The 22,634-nt window shown below is 41.6% G+C and overlaps 1 pseudogene; it reads right to left on the bottom strand.

Annotated features, from left to right (window-relative positions):
• Positions 1-3,257: 3,257 nt before the first annotated feature.
• Positions 3,258-4,315, bottom strand: LOC149874319 (uncharacterized; annotated as a pseudogene).
• Positions 4,316-22,634: the final 18,319 nt, after the last annotated feature.

Genomic DNA, 22,634 nt, shown 5'->3' with positions numbered 1-22,634 from the left:
CAATTTATTAAATTTGCTCTGATGCATGCTAATTAGCATGTGTCAGAACAGAGGTCTTTCATGTGTCTAGATGCCCCTGGTGCCTGCATCCCAGCAACAGAAATTTAGGGAGTTTTACCAGAACAACTTAAAGTGCCAAGAGAGGTTAAGAAACTACAGAATTAGCAAAATATTTTATGATGGCCAACTGCACCTAAATGTTGTGCTTAGGTTCCCCTTACACAGGTAAGTAGTCCATGTTGGCTTCCATAAACCTGGTATACTCTTCTTTGCTTCCCAATCATTCTCCCTAGCAAGTATATATATTTTAAAAATATTTGAAAATGTTAATGCTATATATTTACATATGCCTTTCCTGCTCAAACAACAGCTGATAGACAGTGGAGTGGGCATTTTATGCAAGAGAGATTATGGTAACAATCATTTCTGACACTTAAGTTATAGCTAGGCAAAAGTGAAAGTAAAACCCACAGGGAGCAGAAGAACAAGAAGGGTCAGCTCCCTAGCTGGTACTACCCAGTTTCTTACTACAAGGAAAGTCCTTCCCCCATCCCCTTTCAGTCTGCTTTTCAAAAACAGCTTGTGTGTTTTATCCAGGCCTTGTATGCAGGAAAAAATGGCATTATGCAAGGGTGGGGAGCAGTTGTGTACCAGATTGCCCAACACATTGAGTGTATAGTGTTTTTATGAAAAAGCTATTCATATCCAGGATGAAAAAACCTTACCAACTTTCACCCCAAGTTTTCAACTTCACTTGTGGAAGGGGAAATGGGGCATGATTTAATCATAGAGTATGTGTGGCCACAAAAAGGTTGCCTGGTATAGCTAACCAATGGTGAAAGGTAATTACTCTAGTACACTTGGAGAGTGTTTTCTAGGGAATCATAATACTTGAACAATATAATCTTGAGAGTTCTGCTACTGATTTATGTACTGTGTTGCCGCTAGGAAATCATAGAATCATAGAAGTAGGGTCAGAAGGGACCTTGTAGATCTTCAAGTCCAACCCCCCACCTGGGTGGGAGAAAAACTGGACTCAAATGAGTCCAGACAGGTAGGCATCAAGCCTCTTCTTAAAGACTCCCAGGGTAGGAGCCAGCACCACTTCCCTTGGAAGTTGGTTCCAGCTCCTAACCGCCCTAACTGTGAAGTAGTTCTTGCGGATGTCTACTCTAAACTTACTCTCCAATAACTTATGTCCATTATTCCTTGTTATGCCAGGGGGTGCTAGGGGAAACAGTGTCTGTCCCAAACCCTTCTGGTCCCCCCTAGTGAGTTTATAGACAGTCACCAGGTCCCCCCTCAGCCTTCTCTTGTGAAGGCTGAACAGGTTTAGGTCCCAGAGTCTTTCATTGTAGGGTCTGCCCTGTTGTCCCCAAATCATGCAGGCAGCCCTCCTCTGCACCCTTTCAATGCTGTCCACATCCCTCCTGAAGTGGGGCACACAGAACTGGACGCAGTACTCCAGCTGTGCCCTGATCAGGCAACACCTGCATCCATTGCCTTTGTGACTTGATCATAAGGCAATCAGGTTGGTCTGACATGAGCTGCCCCTAATGAAACTGTGCTGGTTACCCTTGAGCATCATCCCTGAAGCCGGCCCATCACAGATGTGCTCCTTGAGGATCTTCTCAAAGAGTTTCCCTAGGATTGAGGTAAGACTGATGGGCCTATAGTTGCTTGGGTCCTCTCTCTTCCCTTTTTTGAAGATGTGGACCACATTAGCTATCTTCCAATCATCTGGCACCTGACCCGAGCACCACAAGGACTCATAAAGCCATGCTAAGGGCCCTGCAATAACCCCAGCTAGCTCCTTCAACACCCTGGGGTGGAGAGCATCTGAACCCGTTGACTTGAACACGTCCAGCCCCTCCAGAAGCACTCTAACCTGGTCCTCCCCAAACTGAGGTCTGGAGGTGTTCCCCTGGAGTCCATCTTGTATCACAGTGGAGAAGTCCCGGTCCCTGCACAAGAAAACAGAGGTGAAGAATTGGTTAAAGAGGTCCGCTTTCTCCTCTGGCACAATCACCAGATTGCCCAGCGTATTTTTCAGGGGCCCCACATTACCCGATGCTTTCTTCATCTTCCCTATATATTTGAAAAAGGACTTTTTATTATTCTTGATCTCGGACGCTAGTCCTAGCTCTATGTCCACCTTAGCTTTCCTGACAGCCCCCCTACAGGCCCGAGCAAAGGAGGTATACTCCTCTTTGGAGATAGCACCCCCCCTTACACCGGGTGTATGCTGCCTTTTTGGTAATCAGGCATTCCCAGATGCCTTTGGTGAGCCAGGGGGGCTTTCAGGCACTCTTGCCCCCCTTGCTTCATGTTGGGATGGACACCCCTTGGGCCCTGAGTATCGTTTCCTTAAGGAACGACCACTTGTCCTGGACACTGAGTTCCCCTGCCCTCAAGGACCCCAGCACCTCTCCCACTCCTCAACTTGTTGAAGTTGGCCCTCCTAAAGTCTAGGGCTACCGTCTTGCTGCAGGCCCTTGACACCCTGCGCTGGATGGTGAATTCCAGCAAGCGATGATCGCTATCGCCCAGGTGGTCAAGAACCTGGAGGCCCCTTACCAGGTCATCGCCTGTGGCCAGGACCAGGTCCAACAGGGCATTTCCTCTGGTGGGACTGTGCACCTCCTGAATTAAGTGGAGGTCCTGTATCTCAGTCAGGAACCTCCTGGAATGGTCCATCCTGGCTGACTGATCCTCCCAGCAGATGTCTGGGCAATTAAAATAACCCATAACAACTACATCTCTTGCCTTAAGTGCCTCTGCAAGCTGGCCTGAAAATTCCTGGTCCAGCTCCTCCCCTTGGTTGTGGGGTCTATAGTAGACCCCCACTGTCAAATCACTCTCCCCACAGCCCCCTTGAATCTTGACCCAGAGCACTTCAGCCTGCCCTTCCTCTGACCCCATTCTGCTGGCAGAGGATGTGTAGGGTTCCTTGACAAAGAGCGCCACACCCCCAGCTTTCCTTCTTTCTCTATCCCGCCTGTAAAGCCTATAGCCCTTTATGCTAACTGCCCAGTCGTGGGATGAATCCCACCATATTTCCGTTAGCCCTATGACATCTGGGTTTGAACTAGTTATTCTGAGGGTGAATTCCCCCTGTTTATTCCCCATGTGTGCCACCCCCCGATTAGGGAGACTGTCTGGGCTCCCGTTCCTTACCTTAGCACTCCTTGCCTTTGTCACCTGTCTTGCTCAGATGGTGTCTCCTCGTCTTTCTGCAGCCACCTCCCCCAGCGAGACTAGTTTAAAGCTCGCCATACGAGATCAGCCAACCTGGAAGAGAAGACACGCTTGCCTTTAGGAGAGAGATGAAGCCCATCCCACCCCAGCAAGTCCCCCACTCGAAAGCATGGGTCATTATCAAGGAACCCAAGGCCTGCCTGGTAGCATGAGCTGCGTAAGCACTGGTTGACCTCACCGATGCAGGCCTCATGTTGCCATCCCCACCTACTCACCGGAAGAAGAGAGGAAAATGCCACCTGCACCCCCGTCTCCTTCAGCTTGTCCCCCAGAGCCTCGAAATCCTTCATAATGTGGTCCAGGTTGCCCTTGGCCGCATCATTCGTACCCACATGAACAACAACCATGGGGTACTGGTCTGCATGTCAGATGTAAGCTGGGATCCTTTCTGTGATGTCCCTGACCCAAGCCCCAGGCATGAAGCAGACCTGTCGTGTCATGGGGTCGGGCCGGCAGATGGGACCTTCCAGTCCTCGTAGGATGGAGTCTTCGATGACGAGGACCCAGCATTTCTTTCTCCTGGTGTACGCTCTCCGCCCATTTCCTGTCATGTGGGGAGTGGCATCGTCCCCGCCGGAGGCAATTGCACTGTCCTCCTCCATCACAGCTGCCAGGGCATCAAACCTGTTCCCCAGCTGAACCTGGGGAGCTTCCACTGCTCTAGGCCTAACAGCTCTGGATTTGGGCAACTTCTTCCACTCCTGCGTTGGATGCGTCTCCTGTGGGGGCTGTACAGTGGGTGACTGGGCCTGCAGACAACAGAAATAGGCATCATTTTTGTCCTCTGCATCCCTGATCCCTCTCAGCCTGCTCACCGCAGCCTGGAGCTCACTTACCTGCTCCTCCAGGGCCCTAAGTCGTGCATAGGAGGGACAGGCAAGGAGACCTCCAGGCCTCACCCCCCCCAGAAGCCCACCGAGCCCCCTCCACAGACAGGGGGCAAGGGGCCACCGACCCCACCATGAGCTGTCTGGGTGGAGCCCTCAGAAGAGCCCATGGTAGGCGGCAACACCAGGGCGGGGCCCCTGGCAGCTGCGCTCCGCATCTGCATCACCATGCCTGCAGAGGTGTGCCTGCTGCTTAGCTCCCTGGAGGTGCTGCTCTGTGCAGCTACCTCGTGGAAAGTCACAACCCCTCTCACAGTTGCCTCTGGGAACAACATTTAGACTACCTCACAAGAATGTTCTTATTGCAAAAGGCATGATTCCAAACTATCTGAGATTTTTTTATTGACTTTAATTAATTTTTTGGTTTGGGCTTCAATTTATTCATATTTGTAAAGTGCTTTCGGATGGCTGAATAGCAGGTAATATGCTACCAGCAGCTGGTCATTAAAATAAAGCAATAATACAGACACATGATAAAGTTCTTACTGTTTTACTGTATGCTCATGCAACCATATTTTGATCAGTGAAAAATATGAACCTTCATTCTTTTTGTAATATGCTAGAATTTTACTTTTCACAAACAATATTTTTGGGCCAGGTTACAGTTGGTTCTGTCAGTGCCAAAACAGAACTTGGGCATAATTAAGTTGCATAGGAATTCAGTTTGGCCCTACACCAGCAACCACAACAGATATTCAGCTTCTGAAATATTTAGGCATCTCCATTTTGAAGTGTGAAGTGTGCTAGTCATCTATATGAAAGTTACTCCACCTGTTTAGATGACTGCAAGTAGACCGACCCTTGGGGGGTGAATTGGGGCAACTGCCCTGGGCCCCATTCTTTGGGGGGCACCATGGACAGTACCATACAGCCCACACCATGGCTGCCACATGCCACCAGCTCTGCTGTGGCAGCCACGCTCTGGCATGGCCACCATGCACTGCCAACTCCATCATGGTTGCCGTGCACAGCTGGCTCTGCATTCTGTTGCTCCCACATATGCCCCCCCCCAGTTAATTAACAGCCTAACTGCCAACTAAGCTGTGTTGCACTTCACAGTGGACTGGAAGACACTTAAATTCTGCCCAATCCCTTAGAAAAACAAGACCCTAAGAGTAGGGACCAAAACTTAGGAGTCCCTCTTTCCAAGGGAGTTTCCTCCATACTTGGTTAAAATGAAATTCTCCTTTTTGCTTGTTCTCCTTGGGCATGTGTAGATGAAACAGTGGCCCTACATTGAAGTGGGGGGGGTTTAGAAACACCACTTCAACTTAGGGCCAAGGACACCCCCATGTCATGCACACACCAGTGCACTTACCTGCCTTTCCAGAGCAGTCCTTGAGCTGTGGTGGGGGCTGGTGCTTCCCTTTACAGCAGTAGTGCTCCCCCACCCCCTTGGTGGCATCCACCCACAGACACCTAGCTCAGTCAGTCCCAGAGGGTACCATAGCTATGGAGGGAAGCACCCCCCCCCACACACACACACACAATTCATGCAGGCAGGCCCCAGGAGGGGAGGGGGGAAAAAGATTGCCATTTTTTTTCTTGAGCAGGGCCTGCCTTCCTGGGCTGGTGCCAGGCTGCCTACATGGGCTTCCTGCAGAGCCCCTGAGCTACACAGAGTCCAGTGCTTCACTCCTCACAGGAGTTTTAGCTTGCTGTGCCCCAAGTCATTTAAGGTGCATTACACTGCTGAATTTGCTACAGCGGCTGGAATTACTGTGCAATAGGCTACTGATGCATGCAAGCACCAACACCATTAAAGTGGTGCAAAAGCATTTAACCTGCTTGAAAGTGTTGTGCATACATGCCCCTCATTTCATCTACACACAGCCCTTCTGGCCAATAAATCTTGGCATCCCAGTGACCCTACCACAACCTAAGTGGTGAAGAGTGCCCCTCTCCCACCCCAGTCTATTTTATGGTCTGCTGGTCAGAACACTCTCCTAGGAAGTGAGAGTACTGGGTTTGAAAACCCTCAGTATGAAGAGGGTCTAAAACAGGGTTGCCAACACAAGATTTATTTTTTTATTGAAAATCTTTATATTTTTTTACTAGTGACCAAACATTTTTACTGACATATATTTTACATAACATAAATGTAACCTTTCTGCCAGGCCCTGGATGGCAGTAACAAGGGCAGTAACAAGGATACCCTGCCTATTTTTAACCTAACAGTGTCAAAGGTGAGCAGCTAGATCTTTGTTTAGACAATATAGTCATAGAGTCATGAAAAGTCATAGAGAAGCAAAGTTGGAAGGGACCTCCAGAAGTCATTCTGTCCAGTCTCTTACCTGAGGCAAGATCATCTGTATCCAAACCATCCCATTCAACCATAATCTAAACTCTACATTTCTATAAAACTTTGTTACTATATGCTCAAGAGGTCCCAAGTAGAGGGCCATGCCCCGCCCCAAGAAAAGTAAAAACCCCCACAGTCCATACCAATCTGACCATGGGGTAAAATTCCTTCCTGACCCCAAATAAGGTGATTTGTCTGACACTGAGAGGAGGGGCAAGACACTTTAGCCAGAAACCTCTGACTTGGCTCCCAGCTGGAGAATTGGAACACACCAATAGAAGTCCCCACCCTTAAGTGTAGGCAATACCCAATGCCTCTGATGCCTCTGGGAAGGCTTAAAAACTCCCTGACACATATAGCAGAAAAAGGGGGAAGAAAAGTGGGGAGAAGTGGGAACAACCAACAAAGACCAGAAGCAGGGTATATATCCATGGTAGAAAATAGGCATAGATATGCCTAGATCATCCCTAACCAGTGACTATCCAACCTCTTCTTGGACACCACCAGTGATGGAGAACCCATGGTTTCCCTTGGCCATCTGTTCCACTGCCTCACTATTCTCAGGGTGAAGAATTTTTCTGGATATCCAATCTAAATTTATTTTGCTGAAACTTCAAGCCATTGGTCTGCATTTGTCTCTCGGTGTCTGCCGTTCCTTTTTCTTTGTGGCAAGCCCTTCAAGTATTTGAAGACTGCTATCATGTCCCCTCTTTTGTGCCTTTTCCACAAACTGAACATGCCTAGCTCTTTTAGCCTCTCCTCATATGACCTGCCTTCCAAACTCTTGATCATCTTTGCTGCCCACCCTTGGACCCCTGCTAAATTCTCAGTGTCCTCTTTAAAATGTGGACCCCAGAACTGTACACAGTACTCCCTATAAGGCCTAACCAGATGAATGCCTTTCAAAGAGGCACTGTCATCAAGTAGAAGGCCATACTCCCCGCCATCCCACTACAGAGGAAAGTAAAACTCTGTCTTGCACCTAATGTTTCTATTGATACAGCCCAAAACTACATTGAGCCTGCATCACACTGTAGGTTTACCAAGACTCCGTTTCATATCTCTGTTTTTTAATGTTCCTCCTGATGTGTGGCACTCTGTGCTTGTGCATACTGAACTTAATCCTTCTATCTCTAGCCCAACTTTCTAACCTGTCAAGATCATTCTGAATTGCATTTGCAGCCTCTGACCTGCATACAATCCTTCCCAGTTTCATGTCATCCGCCTTCTTGCTCAAGAAGCTTTCTATGCAAGCATCCAAATTGTTAATGGATATGTTAAACAGTACCTAGCCCAGGATAGACCCATGTGGGACTCCACTTTAACCCTGCCATCTTGACATGGACCCGTTAATAATTACCCTTTGCTTGCAGCTATTGAGCCAGCTATCTATCTGTCTTGTAGTAGTTTTATCCAGCCCCCATTTCATGAGAAGGTCATGTGGGACCTTGTCAAAAGCCTTGCTGAAGTTCAGATACACTGTATCCACAGCATTCCCCTTCATCTACCCTAGTAGTTACTTTGTCAAAGAAGGACATCAGCTTTGTTTGATATGACTTGTTTTTCATAAATCCATGCAGGCTTGTTGTGATCAGCCCTTCCACCTCCAAATGCTTGCAAATGGCCTTTCCTACTGGATATGTTCCACTGGATATACCCTACTGGATATGCTCCAGTAACTCCCCAGGTATTGAGGTGAGCCTAATCAGTCTCTGGTTCCCCAGATTATCCTTTTTGCCCTGTTTTTAAAGAGAGGCACTACACATTGGTCCTTTTCTAGTCCTCTGGTATCTGGTCCATCTACCATGACTTCATGAAGATCACTGCCAAGGACTCTGAGATATTTTTTGCCTTCAGGACCCTGGGATGAAACTAATCTAGCCCTGCTGACATGAATTCATTCAGGCCCAACAAAAGCCCTCTGATCACTTCTTTTGTTAACTCCTCTCTCAGCTTATTCCCTTCAGTGATGTTCACAGTTATTTAGTTTCTTTATGGACTGTTTTTTTTTTTTAATGGCCTTTGTAAAAAGGCATTTTTACCCCCCTCCCTTTTTATTTACAGACTGTCCATAAATTAATGGACAATTAGCAACTCTGGTCTAGAACCGGATATCTGACAAGAAAAGTTGCTTAAATCTCAATGCTTGAAACAAATGAGAGTTAATACATATACCACTGGGCTTTAATATTTCCTGTTGGCTGCGTCTAAGTATCTTTAAGTTTTCTGAATGGCGCTGTGGAGGGACTTGCTTTGCTCCATTCTCTATACAGTGCTCAACCCGTAATCACTCTTTAGAGAAATGTAAATCTCCTTAATGACTATATCTCATGTCCCTAAACTTGGTCAAATTGCATCACTCGTCATGAGCCAGGCACCTACATTTTAGATGTTCAAAGCCTAACTATAGGTACTTGCTTAATCAACTTGAATCTATTCTGTTTCCAGAGAGACAACAATTCTTTTCCTCTGACATAATTTTTATACTAAAATGATCATTGCTTAACACTCAAAATAATGATTATTTTGAGTTTTTCTTTCTGTTCTATTAAAATATTATCAAACAGCATAAGCATACACTTCAGAGCACTTACTATTTTCAACACAATTTACTTTGTGATTAGAAAGCAAAACAGCTCATCACAGTAAAGAACTAATATATGGCCACAGTAAAGTCCTTTGCACTAATTATTATTTTAAATGTTTTTTTAGTTATATTACCAAAATAACAGCTTAAAATGCCTGCAGTGTTACATTTTATTTCCACCTTATTCTGATATGAAGTAAAGGGAATGTATTGTTTAATGTATTATTTTTATACCAAAAAAACAGAACTCTATACAGTGGCCTTTAACATTTTATACTGCATCTATATTTAAATGTAAACAAGGTTCTTTGGGAAGATCAAGCATAGTATCTCTAATATCTGATCAAAAACGCCTGCTATCTCAGGGACTGTATATATCATTTGCAAAGAGATGGCTTTTCTGATGTAGTTCTTATCTTGTCTTTAAAATGTATAGCTTAATTTCCACAACAAAAATAATGGTTTACAGTATGCAACTTCAAACTATGATGGCTGTATTTAAATCAATACTAAAATTAATTATTTAACAAGTAAACCCTGTTGAAACATAGCTACCAGTATAGAACATAAATAATAATTTTTAGCATTTTAGGCCTAGATATCTAGTGGCTTACAAAGATGGCTTTTTTATCCTCACTTTATAGACTGGGTAGCTAAAGTATAGAGAAATTGAGTAAGGTACAGTTGGCTGGCAACTGGCACAGGTAAGAAGTCACACATTTAGATAATTCCTGCCTGTGAGGTCAGTACATTGTGTGTGTTTGAGCCAGTACTATTCCTTGGTTTGATTTCAATATTCTGTATATGTTTTTGACAGTGCTTCATAATGTTTTCAGTACCTAATAGATGGTTTTCAGTCAGCCTGCAACTTGACATGGATTTCAGTATATGATACATGAATTTCCAAAAGTGACTTATATCCCTAACAACTTTCAGGTTGAGAGCAAACCATGTATTTCAGATTGAGAGCAGACCAATATAAAACATTCAGAATTGGACTATAAATACACTGAAAACAATGACAAACCCTTAGCTGGCCCAATACAATAATTTACTATTTCAATAAAGCTGGATGCAGCATCAACAGATATATTTCTATGAGGCACAAAATTCTGTTCTCGTGAGCAACCCCTGTCACAAATAAGCAGAAGAATTCCACTGGGTGGAGTTCACAGCCATTTTTCACTCTGGTGTTTTAAAAAGAAACTGAAATATACTGCACTTGATAATTAATGATGTGATAATTATAAATAAAGTATTTAAAAGAGGCAACATTATGATTAGCCTAACAAGTAGCACTTCATTTTTCCATAGCTCTTCCATATTCAATCCCAGCAGAAAAAAACCTTAGATGCTTAAAAACAAAGTCCCAATTATTTTTTTGGTGCACAGCACCTATCCAGATCAGGGTCCTGAGAGAGGTAACTCATAGTCCCCCATTATTATACCTATACAATTAGAAGTACTACTGCAGCTTTATAAATGACAAGATGCTTAACTGGTGGCTTGATCTGCATAGGCATAGAAGTTCTGTGCACAGTCCGAGGGCCATATATGACTATAATTGTGTGTGGCGCTAAAGTTTTCTGTATTCTTTACTCAATGGTATCTGAAAGGCCTAAGATTTTTATTACAAACACAGACTCTGGTATTACCATCTCTTCCCTTAGACTTTTGAAACTAAATTGTACAAAACTGAACGTTATTTGACAGCGTTTCCCCAACTTCATTTTGCAGTATTTCTAGCCTGAGCTGCAGATGAACTAAAACAGATGTGCTGAATACATTATTACCAGAGAGAATTTTCACATGTTCACATTGCTAAGAAAATTCATCTCCCTACCTTTCTCATGTTACAGCTGAGAACTTTAGAGAAGGGGCAACAGATGCTTCCCTGAATTTTTGAGGCAGCACAAAATCATTACTTATTGTCAAACAACATTGTGCTTTGTTGGAGCCTACTGAATTCATTTGTTCTCTTTTTAGCACATCCTTAACGATATACATCTCTCGCATGATTGTTCTATGGAAGAAACAACTTTGTAAAGCAAGCACAAAAACTGAACTTAATAAAGTAAATAATCATCTTTGAAGGTTTGTTATTTCCTCCCTGAGAGGTCCCCCAAATGTTACTCATGATTTTTTTTAAAAACTTTCCTTCCCTGTGAGTTTTTTCCCCATCATAGGTGCATACATGCTAGAAAGAATTTTTTTGTTAAAATAAACCATTTTAGTTAGTTGTGTTAAAATAGACCATTTTTTTACTGAAATCTCAGCAGGTTGGTTTTTTTCCAAAGCATTTTTCATAAGCAATTTTTTTCTAGGGTATCAGGGCTAAGTACCAATAGTCAACAACCCCAATTCAATTGAATCAATTTAATTTTTGCAGGTTAGTCTAAGCTACATAGATTGAACTGATAAGCAAGTGAACAGACATTCACTTTTGATTGAAGAAATGCAGCCACATGCCTGCAGTGGCCAAGGTCAGATGTTGGGGGTGCTACAGTAGGCCTTTCTGCTTAGCTGGAGCAGACTGCTTAGGCCAAGGCTAGCCTACCCACCCTGCAGCGGAGTGTTGTGGGGGAGGTAAAAAGCATTGTAGGATAATGGGGGACTATGAGTTACCTTGAATCTGGAGGGGGATCTGGTATAGAAATTCAATAAACCACTTTATCCTAAACCAGTGAAGTCTACTATGACATCCATGTTCAGTTTCAGTCATTTTGAAAGCAATTTATGTGCACTGAACTTCTGTTGTGTTACAGATTTGAACTAGTTTCCAACCAGGTATACAGGTTTATGTGTAATTTCTGTCCCTATCCCAGAGGTAAAAAAATAAACAATAGCAATAACAAGCAACATTTCCTTATTAAATGTTTGATTCAACTCTTCTGGTGTTAGAATATAGAGCTTATCCACATTTAATATATATTTTTTATTTACTAAAGGAATAATTCTTATTAGAATGACAGTTTCCCATTTTACATTCCTTCAGTCTTTTTCCAACAGAATTACCAATCGTTACTTCTAGACATCTTAACTTTAAATCATGTTCATTTCTATTTTGTGATCAAAATATAAACAATTTATTCTTAACCAGAAGCTGATAAAGAACTGGCTTTTCCTTTCTTAGCCATTCAAGCTTCTAATTCTGCCAATCCATCCTATTGGGACAATGGTAGTTCAAGTATATTTTAAAGACAGGGGCTCCAGACCAGTTTATATAGTGGGAGGTGGCAAGTAGCCTTTCAAACACATATATGCTTCCAAATTTTAGCGTATCTGCCACCCCATGTGTAGGATGCAGATGCTTGCCCTTCCACTCCGTTACCTACCTTGTCACAGTAAATCACCATTTATGACTACAACTTTTTGGAAGTGTAGTTTATGCTACCTTTTCTGTCATTTCACTTATGATTAAGTTGTTTTTTAGAAATATCCTTCTACCGCTATTGGATTAACTCAAATTATTTAAATATCAAATATAAAGCATAATTTCCTCTTGAGATACTTTCAATCACTTCAGTCTTTGTTAGAGGTAACAGATTTGCAGACTTGGCTAGAAATCCTCTGGCTAGACATAGGAACAGTCACAAAGAGTCCTTTTACTATCTTGTCAAAATGTAAGCTGCAGGTGCCATATTTAAGGGTAATAAGTTAGCCAAGTGTCCATCCCATTTGCTTTTGGACCACACTGTCTATAGTTCCAACAAAAAGAGGCAGGATGTAATAAATATAGATGTATCATCAGGAACTAGGGTGAAGGCATCAGGTCCTCCAGGTCTTGAATCATTCTTGGGCCAGGCTTGAAGTGAAAATTTTCATTTCCTTTTACTTTTGTGGGGTTTATTTCATACAGTTGAAAAGTCTGACTCACAATAGACTGAAGTCTAAAATGCTAAGAAGCAGTGATTTTAAAATGGTGTATCACTACATGTGGTGTTATTGATTTCACTGGGAATACTCATGGAAATAAATTGTTCAACAATGTGAAATGTGGGAATACAAGCTGACTCTTAGGGAGGTGACATCCAGCATTGCTTCACTAACCTCAAAACAAAAACATCCTGAAAGAGTAATTTGGAGACTTGAGCCATTTAAGCCTCACCATAACACGTATTCTGGTCTTCTTTTCAGACTGCCAAATATAGATGAAGCATTTCAATGAGGTAAGTAATACAACACAAGCATATTTCTTGGCAATCCGTGTTGAAGCACTTCACATTTTCAGTGTATGTTTAGTAAATATTTTAAATTCTGTTCTTTATCATAGCATAGATGTGAACTAAATAAATGCACTCTAGTTGCCCTGGTATTGTTGTAACAGATATTGTCCAAAGCAATTTTTGTTTATTTTTTCTGAGACTGAAGATTTTGGAGAATTGAATTATTTTGTCCTCTATATATTTTTCCTTCATTTCGAGTGAAGAATATAAATGAACATATAGAATGATTCAACAAGGTGAATCAAATACTGGAGACAGTGGAAAGGTTAGCTCCAGATTTCTTCTGTAATGTTCAAAGGAATATGCTCGGTCTTTAAAATACTCCATACCACTGTCCAGCGTGCAGTCCAGCTTTCCTGCAGTAAGAATTCTGAGGGCTGATGAATAATATGTACATGTTCACACACCATCAGCAAAAAGTTATTTAGCACAATTGTTCCTGTAATTGCAGCACATTGGAAATGTTCAGTGTTCAATGGTCCTTGAAAATCAGACTTCCAATTGGCTGACGATGGGCTTTGTTAGTAGTGTACACTGAGCTGTGACATATAGCACCACGTTAGGATCCTAGAATTCTCAAACCCTACCAACAAGTTTCTTTTTATTGTCACTTTTGGCTTTTTTGTTTTGTTATTGGACTATATTGCTTTAGGTAGATTTTTTGATTATTTCTCTATTGGCGTATTGGCTAGTCTCAGCTGCCCAACGGATGGATGCCTTCCAGTGTAAGTCATGTAAAATCATCAAAGAAATTCAGAAGGAGAAAGAGTTTAAGGAATCTGGAATTAACAATTTCTACAATGTCAGCTTTAAGAAACAGGACTATCTGAAATGTCTCACCTCTACAACATTACTGCCACCTAACAATTTTTCCTGAAATTGCTCTTTTTTGATCAATTAGCAATTCACACACAAATGAAGCAAAAATAAAGGAACTGTGCTTCAAGTTTTAAAAGCATAAAATAGTAGGGAAACATTTGGCAGTTGAGGCTTTTTTATAGCATTTCCTGTTCTGCAGCACTAAAAATATAGTAGTCGGTTGTCTTTAGAATTACTATCATATTGTGGCCTAAAATTAAGCTCCTGAGGGATGTGTGAGCTGGGTGTTCAAATGCTCCATATTATTTTACAGATGAAACTGTTTTCTGTTGCTAGAAAAGTTATGGTCCATGTGTAAGGCCAATAAGTAAATAAGGAAATATGAAAATGACATGTGGTAATCAAATAAGCCTGGGAAGAGTGGGTTTAAAATGTTCCCACATCTAAATAATCATGTCACAGCTAATTCGCATCCTATGCTGGACAGTGGAGGATCAGGCTAATGTTTAAAAAATATCATTGAGTTTAATTACCTTTTGTTATTTCTGTTTGAAGTTGATTTTACTCAACTAAATACAATGTTTTAATACCTGGTGAACCCGACCGGTGATGCTGTCTGTTGTGGTGTAAAGGAATAATTAAAAAAGCTTTTCAAAACTGTGTTATAGAACAAAATGCCATCTTACCTCATGGCATGTAGTTGGCATTCTCTAGCAGGGCTTTCTGGTATCTGTGACACAGAAAAGTATACTCTGGGAAACTGAAGCCAGATGGTGGAACTTCAAAGAAAGTCAAAATGTGTTTTAAAAAACATAGTTTCTAATAATTAATGAGCCTGCTACTCAGTTAATGTAAATCACTGAAGTCAGTGGAGCTATTCTGATTTACAACACCCAGTGATCCGATCCTGTGCATCTTAGCCTTGTTCTTAAAGACATTTGGCACACGTTGTTGGGTAAATCATTCTGAAAAAAGAAAAATTCTTGCTCTTCAAGGATGCAATATAGCTTGTAGCCCTTAAAAATACAAATATGTGCCAATTAAAACTGTTTTTGTAAATAATAAAGCAGGAAAGGGAGGAAACTGCAATTGGGATAAGCTTTCTGTGACAGCAAACAAACAGAGAGGTTTTTCAGTGGCAGAAGCAGGAGTTCGGCCCCTAACTCCCCCTGAGAACTAGTGATGACAAGCCAGGTCATATGATTCTCCACTCTCTCTCACCATCCTAACATAAAGATGTCAAAAATCCTCTGAAGACAATTTCTAAGCCAAAATGACTGTCACCTTTCTTTGCTGATCAAAGGCAATTTTGCAGTTTAAACTTCAGCTCAATACTTAACACTTGGATAATGGTAAAAGATATTATACCTCCTCCCACCTGGTAGGCTCTTGTATTACACCATGCATGGCAGTAATGAAGACAGATTAATGCTATTTATTTACTGACACTGACAAGAGTAGCTTGTCTTTGTTCCTGTATTTTATCATTAAAGTCTTGTTTTTCAGCCTCATATAGCCTCGAGACAAAGCACTGTAATAATTAAATTAAAAAAAAAAGTTTAAGCAACGTTAATAGACTGGCTGGAATCAACAAAAGGCAGGAAGTTCTAGCTTATGCTGACAATCCATCCTTAATTTACTCCTGGAGGGAAAAATAGGGAAATTAGAGTTTGTCTGCACATGAAGGTTGCACCATTTAACTACCCTAGTATTATTTGAAGCACTAACATTGCCCCCTGCCTATTCCCTGATTGGATCTAATTACACCAGTATAAATGTCCTGATACTACTATAGTATTTTCATATACTGGTGTAAGTGAACTCACATTATGACTCTTATTGCTTTAATTATTTCAGTACAATAAAAACAGCGTTGCCATTAACAAAACAGCTATACTAGAAAGCGCTACGGTAAGTCCTTAGGCCCCCTCTACATGTGTAGATAAAGACGTGATTGTGGGATCCCATCATGCCTTATTGCCAGTGCAGGGGGAGCCCAATCCCAGGCTCCCACTGCACTGGTAACAAGCAAGCTCCTGGTGCTGGGAGTCCCTTCTGCTGATGGGGAGATCACAGGAGCACCCTACGGCAGCTGGGATCCAGAGTCTCGCAGCTGTGGACTATGGGTCCCAGAAGCTGCAGCGTCACAGCTGCCAGGCACTGCTGCAGCTGAGAGTCCCCCCCAGCTGCAGGACTCATGGTCCTGGCTGTGTCCCACCCCCCACACAGGTGCAGTCAGGGGTAAAAGTCCCACAGCTGAGGGGACTCTGAGCTCCAGCTCCACATGTGGCACAGGGCCAAGAGTTCAGTTAACTGCAGGACTCGCAGCTCCAGCAGCCTGAGAATACTACTGCAATCTCCCAGTATGAGATTGCAATCACCCCATGACTGGGAGATTGCTATAGTTGCAGTCTCCAAGCTGCAGGGGTGTGCAGAGCACCCCTGTGGCTGGGAGTTCACAGTAGCTGTGGATTTCCAGCTGTGGTGGACTGCCTGCCTATGCAAATTAAACTGCACAAAAACCAGCTATAAAATTATTACACATTTTTAAGCAATAACTTTATAGTTGGTTGGACCTTTCTAAGGCACCATAGTTAATTTGCACAATTAACCAGGTAATTACATAATAAATGTAACATATAAAGGGGACCCTAATTACATTCCTGTACCTTGATCCTTACATATATGAGTTAATCTATGGATGGACTTAAGTGTCTGCAGGATCAGGACCCTAAAATAGCAGACTTGGCTTATGTATTCTAAGTTCCTACATTATTTGTTTTGGTCTCTTTTTTCTTTATTAAAAATGACTTGAAAAATGTTACCAAGCTCATCTTTCTGACAGCAATATCAGCTTTCTTAGCTTGGGTAAACATATGCGGTATTTACAATTGTGAAACTAAGTAACAACTAAGGCTCATTTTTTATTTTTTTAATTAAAGTATCTGTGTATTTGTTATTTAAAGGATTGCTGCATAGAGTTTTAAAAACAACACAAAGTTAGCTGTTAACTTGTAAATTCCAGTTACTGACCTGATTGGAAAATGTTGGAACATCATCCCAACAAACTTAAATGCTGGTCTTTGATGCTGTACTGCAGCAAAAGACTTCTTGAAGTTCAAGTAGATTATGTCTACTGCTTCAGTCCTGTCAGCTGTCATTGTCACTTCCTTGAAGAAGTTAATCAGATTTGTTCAGCTTGACCTCTATTTTAACTGGTTTTGACCTAGCTGCGGCTGTACCTGTTAAATTGTTCTCTGACTTTGTCCTATGCAGTGACTCTGGAATTGCTCTCAATACTAAAATTAAACTTTGATCCATTCTAAATATGGATGTCACATTAGTTTCCTTCTTTTACCTCATCTCATCCCCATTACCTTACCAGCAGAAAGTTAAAATTCTCTGCTACAGGTGTTGTATTTTATTTTGCTTTTAGTGGGTGCATCTACACATGTCACTATGGCGATGTTGTTACTGTACCATATGTGCAGCTCATGGTGATTTTTAGCAGCTGCAATGACATAGCGTCACCTGTAGACATGCCCAGTAATAATTTAGGAATAAAGGGTGATTTGAAGATAACTCTGTTCTTCATTTTTTTTCATGTGCATGTGTGTGTGTCCAATATCAGTCATTGTTTTCTCTGAGGCTTTGAAAGAATCATTCCATCTTTTATAGTGCATACTAGTACAACATAGTCAATCAATACCTCTAAAATAGCCAGTGCTTTCTTCACCTTTATTGTGGCTTTGGGTTTTTCATTTTTTTAATTTCTTTTTTAAACATTTTGTAAAAAAAATTCTCGCAAACTTATAAAGTCCATCTTCCATTTTCAATAATATCAGCAACTGCATTGCTTTAAACTAAGGTTGCATGTGGTTATTATATGCCAAGATTATAGAGCTCTTATTACTAAGCTTAGTGATGCTTATTAAGTTGTCTACCACTTTTCATAATAGCCTGATGCTGCTTGGTGTTTCATTCAACCTGTATTGTCTGAGTTAAAATTACACAAACCTAAGCAGAAATTACAGAAATGTTTAAATGAATGAAATAAATAAAAACAGGTCATTCTGTCAAGTGTCATTTTTTGTCAATATTTTTTAAACATAGAACTGTTGTTCAGCTCTAGACCATCACTAGGTTTGAACAGGAAGTGAAAACATTCTAGTAGGATGGTTCTAAGTCAATAAAGAGCATTTCCTAATCCCCAGGAAATATATATCCAGGTTTTTTTATGAGTAAAAAAATCACAATATGTGTATGTACAGTGGACCCAAATTATATACTTAATTCATCATTTTCAAAATGTTCTATATATAACAGCCCAAACGTTGTGATTCCATTCAGCTTCATGTATCATATCATAAATATACAGCATTATGAAACTCCACACAAGACAATGGCAGAACAGATCATCAATCACCTGCTTCTCCCATTCCCTCATGAAAATGGTCTATCGTTTTAATGAATATGCATTGGGCTGGGAGCCAGGAGACAATAAATCCTAGTTTTGTCACCTGTACTGATGAGTGCTAATAATTTTGTGCAATTCAGTCTCTAATGAAGCAAGATCTTATATCCTTTTCAAAGTGAGAAAGTACTATTCTTCTTCCCCCCAGGTAAGTGAGGTTCTCAGAGCTTGTACAAGGTCATTTATGGTAGAGCTTTATAAAGCAAGTCAAATTTATCCACCCATCCAGCTGGCTCCCACAAAAAGTACAAAGTTGGTATGTTTTCTTATCACATATGTATATTTTCCTTTTTTTGTTTTATGTGAGTTTATATCTATACAGCCATACACATACACACTCACGTATATACAGACATATTTATATTTATATATATAAAAATATATTATTTAATATGTTAATATATTAATTATTTAAAGATATTATATATCTTTTGAAGATTCAGGAATGTTTATTAGACTGTTGTTGTAAATTATGGACCAAGTGCATTCAGAACCTGCTTTCTAGGAAATCATATAGGCTAGGGACAGACATTCAAAAAGCCTGAACCTGAATTGATTCAACCTTTGCAGGCTAGTCTAACCTGGCTAGGCTAAAGCAGTTTGTAGCTGCACAGACATACCCTCTGGATTGAGGAAATTCAGGCACATGCCTGCAGTGGCTCAACCTAGAAGCCAGGGTTGCTAGAGCAGCCCTCCCTTCCCTTCACCAGGGCTGAGCTGAGAGGGGTATGGCCAGGCCGCAGCAGGATGCTCTGGTTTGGGAGGGGTTCCTCCCTTCTCCTTAATAACATAGCATTTATCAGCTCTGTTATCAGCATTTAGCACCCCATCAGAAAACAAAGCCTCACTCATTAGTACAAGCTCTTTTTAAACAGATTTTTTCAAAGGAAGGAATGCAGGGACATAACCAGCTGACCTGTTGATTAGTTCTAAAAAGCCCTAAGCGGTCACTGTCCTGTCTGCCTTACACAGACACCTCTCAGCATTAGCTAGCATGCCACATGTTGGATGGTTCGTGTTGCGGGAAAGAGGAGAAAGGGATCCTTGCTTAAGCAGCAAGTGGTAGGTAGGGGCAGCGGGACAAGGAGCACACAGAAGCCAGGCAGAACCTGCTGTGCCTGCAAGTCTTTTCCTGAGCTCCAGCCAGGGAGCAGAAGGGATGGGCCAGCTCAGCCCAGAGAGCATGCTGGGGGACTCTGATTTAACTTAAATCAGGAAGGCGTCTGGGACAGACATTGCATAAACCAGTTTGACCCAAATCAGTTAAGTCTGATACTATGTTCAACCAGGTTTATCCCAAGCCATCTTCAGCCATTTTCAAACTGGTTTACATGCACTGAATGTCTGTTCTGTTACAGGTTTAAACCAGTTTCTGATCACTTAAACCAGTTTATGAGTAATGTCTGTCCCTAGCCATAGAGATTCTTTGGTAAAGCCAATGCAAATTGGAACTGTTTGGACAGTTTGATAAGATATATTTTAATCAGAAAATGCCAGTTAGATTCAATTTAAATGTTCTTCTCTTTACTGAAGCTTATATTGAAAGCAAGGAAGGTTCATTCCAACCTGATCATCTCGGTAGCAGCTTGACTGATAGCCTGTCTCAAAACAGAGAACTCAGAACAGAGAGCCATGTAAAGCCAAGGACTCTGAGGCAGTGAGATTGTTAGTGTGGACTCTAGCTTGTGATTTTGATTTCAAGAGCTCAAAGGCTTAAGGATGCATAGCAGGTGTTCAGGTCTCTGTGAAGTTTCACAAGTCTCTTAAATTTCATTTTAAAATGCTGAAATGATTTGCAATTTCACAATTTTTGAACCAAGTCTTGGAGTTCCATGAAGCAAGGCTCCAAAATTCTCTAGAAACCTTTGCACTAACAGAAGTAATGAATGTGTGCCATCAATGACACAAAAACTTTGTGGGAGCAGCTGAAACACTGCAGGTGACTGGGTATACATGGGTACAGATAGTGGATGGGGCACATAAATGGCCCCTGATAGCTGTTAGCCAAGTGATAGAATACCTGCACTGGTTTCAATGGGAGTTGAAGGTGCTAACTGCTTCATTCTCAGCACTTTGGATAATATGGTAAACCTGTACCCTGTAGCCCAGCTATGGTTTCCCTTCATAGGTCCTGGCACATGTTACACCTAAGATGTGATTTACTAGTTAATCATGTCTTAGGTAGTTAGCCAGTCACACATTAATACAATTAATGGTGTGATTAAACAAGGATTGAACCACCAAGGTATTGCATAAAATATGTGTAATATGTTGTGCAGATTCCTATCATGCCATTAACTGAATGTGTGGTCAGGCTGATTTGGGCTCTTAGCCTCCAAAGTGCACAGGAACCCTTGATTCCCATGTGCTCCCAAAGCTAAGCGTGCCGATCAGATGATTGCCACTCCTAGCCTCAGGTGTTCATCAGAGTTAAGGACTTTTATGTTCCCCCAAGGCTTATAATGGGTAGTAGTTGCTACCCTCCCCTAATCTTTTACTGAAATGAAATGAAATTTTTGCTCACCGTGTCTAAAATAAATGTTAGATGAAGAAGGTATACACTGATCTATTTATGCTCTGATATAAATGGACAGCAGTTGCTACCCTAATCCCAGCTGCAGGAGTGCATAGGAGCTCTTGTCTCTGATATGCTGCCTCAGCTGGAAGCAGCAGCCAATTGGGGCTTATCGCCTTCAGGGGCAGTTGGAGAGTGAAGGGCTTCACTGCACCCCTGTGGCTGGGAGCCCTGTCAGCTGATCAAAGCTCTGAGCTATAGGAGATCTGAATCCTAGGCTTCATCTGCACCAGCAATAAGGTGGGATGAGACCTGATGCTTGATCCTGCAATTCTGCCCACAGTCATGCATATGTGACATGTCAGGATACTTCATCAGATCCCATCATGTCTGTAATCGTGTGTCTGCTGGAGGCCATAACATTGAATAACCTTCTTCTAACTCCATGTGTCATGTTTATCCCTTTAAAAATTTATCTTTGAGCCTCTGTCTTCTAATATGCTGATGACAAGCTCTAAGGCTACACAAAACATTCAAGCAACTTTTATTGGAAACCGAGCTAAATCTTTCTTCTGCCCTCTTTGGCAAAAGGGATATTAAGCATCAAAGGGAAAATCCTGCTCACTTCAGTCATGCAAGTAGTTCCACCAAAGTTGCTTGTAAGGAAAAAAGATTTTGTCTCTGAATGAAGAAAACTGGTTTCATGTATGTATGTAAGACTCACTTTTCAGAGTGTATTACAATAGTCAGGTCCAAGGGATAAAATATCTAATGCTCCCTGATTCTGTGAGGTTAAGTCTCATTTTAATCCTTATACCCTTTCTGGCAAAGTCTTGAATGTATCAGGACAACCTCTGTAGTAGCAGAAAGAGAAGGAGCAAAAGCTATAGAGCACTCAGCATAAGACAAGAATGTTAATTCTCAGAGAGAGAGCTAGAAGGTTGAGTCAGCCTGAGCCATATTGTTAAGGAGTTCAGCAGTGCTCCATTCATTTCTGTGACAAGGCTCATTATGATGAAGCCATATAAAAGCAATTCATTCAGAGGAAGCTTTGCATACAGTTCTAACAGAAACAAAATAAAAACCAAGGGAAAGTGAGGGAAAAGCAAAAAGAGCAGCAAAAGAATCAAGCAGGAAGGCATACAGAAACCCCCCCAGCTCTTTTGTGAGTTCACTTTTTCATTATGTTTGACATTTTTCTGGAGTCTGAGCTCTGTTACAGACTAGTGGCCTCAGGCTGGGAGAAGAAATTCACAGATTCAAAACACAAATACACACATTCAAAAATGAATTGATAGCATTGTACTGTGAACATACACCACAATTACAGCACTTCAGGTGGCCTCATAATTTAATTTAGAAAAGTATGTTAAATGCTAAATATGATACTATCTAGCTGGACAGGTGGATGGTGGGGAAGAAATACAACATCTTAGTATGCAACGGAGAACTTAAACCAGTCAAACCAATTACAAGCGACTAAATGGAGTTTCCAAAGTAAATAAGGCATAGCAAAAAATTGTGTATGTATTTTTGAACAAAAAGATGAAATCAGTATAAGATCTG

Source organism: Crocodylus siamensis, chromosome 1 (assembly GCF_052110815.1).
Source record: "Crocodylus siamensis isolate JL-2025a chromosome 1, ASM5211081v1, whole genome shotgun sequence".
Taxonomy (NCBI): domain Eukaryota; kingdom Metazoa; phylum Chordata; order Crocodylia; family Crocodylidae; genus Crocodylus; species Crocodylus siamensis.
The sequence above is the reverse complement of the archived record's forward strand: the minus strand, read 5'-3'. Positions and strand labels throughout refer to the sequence as shown.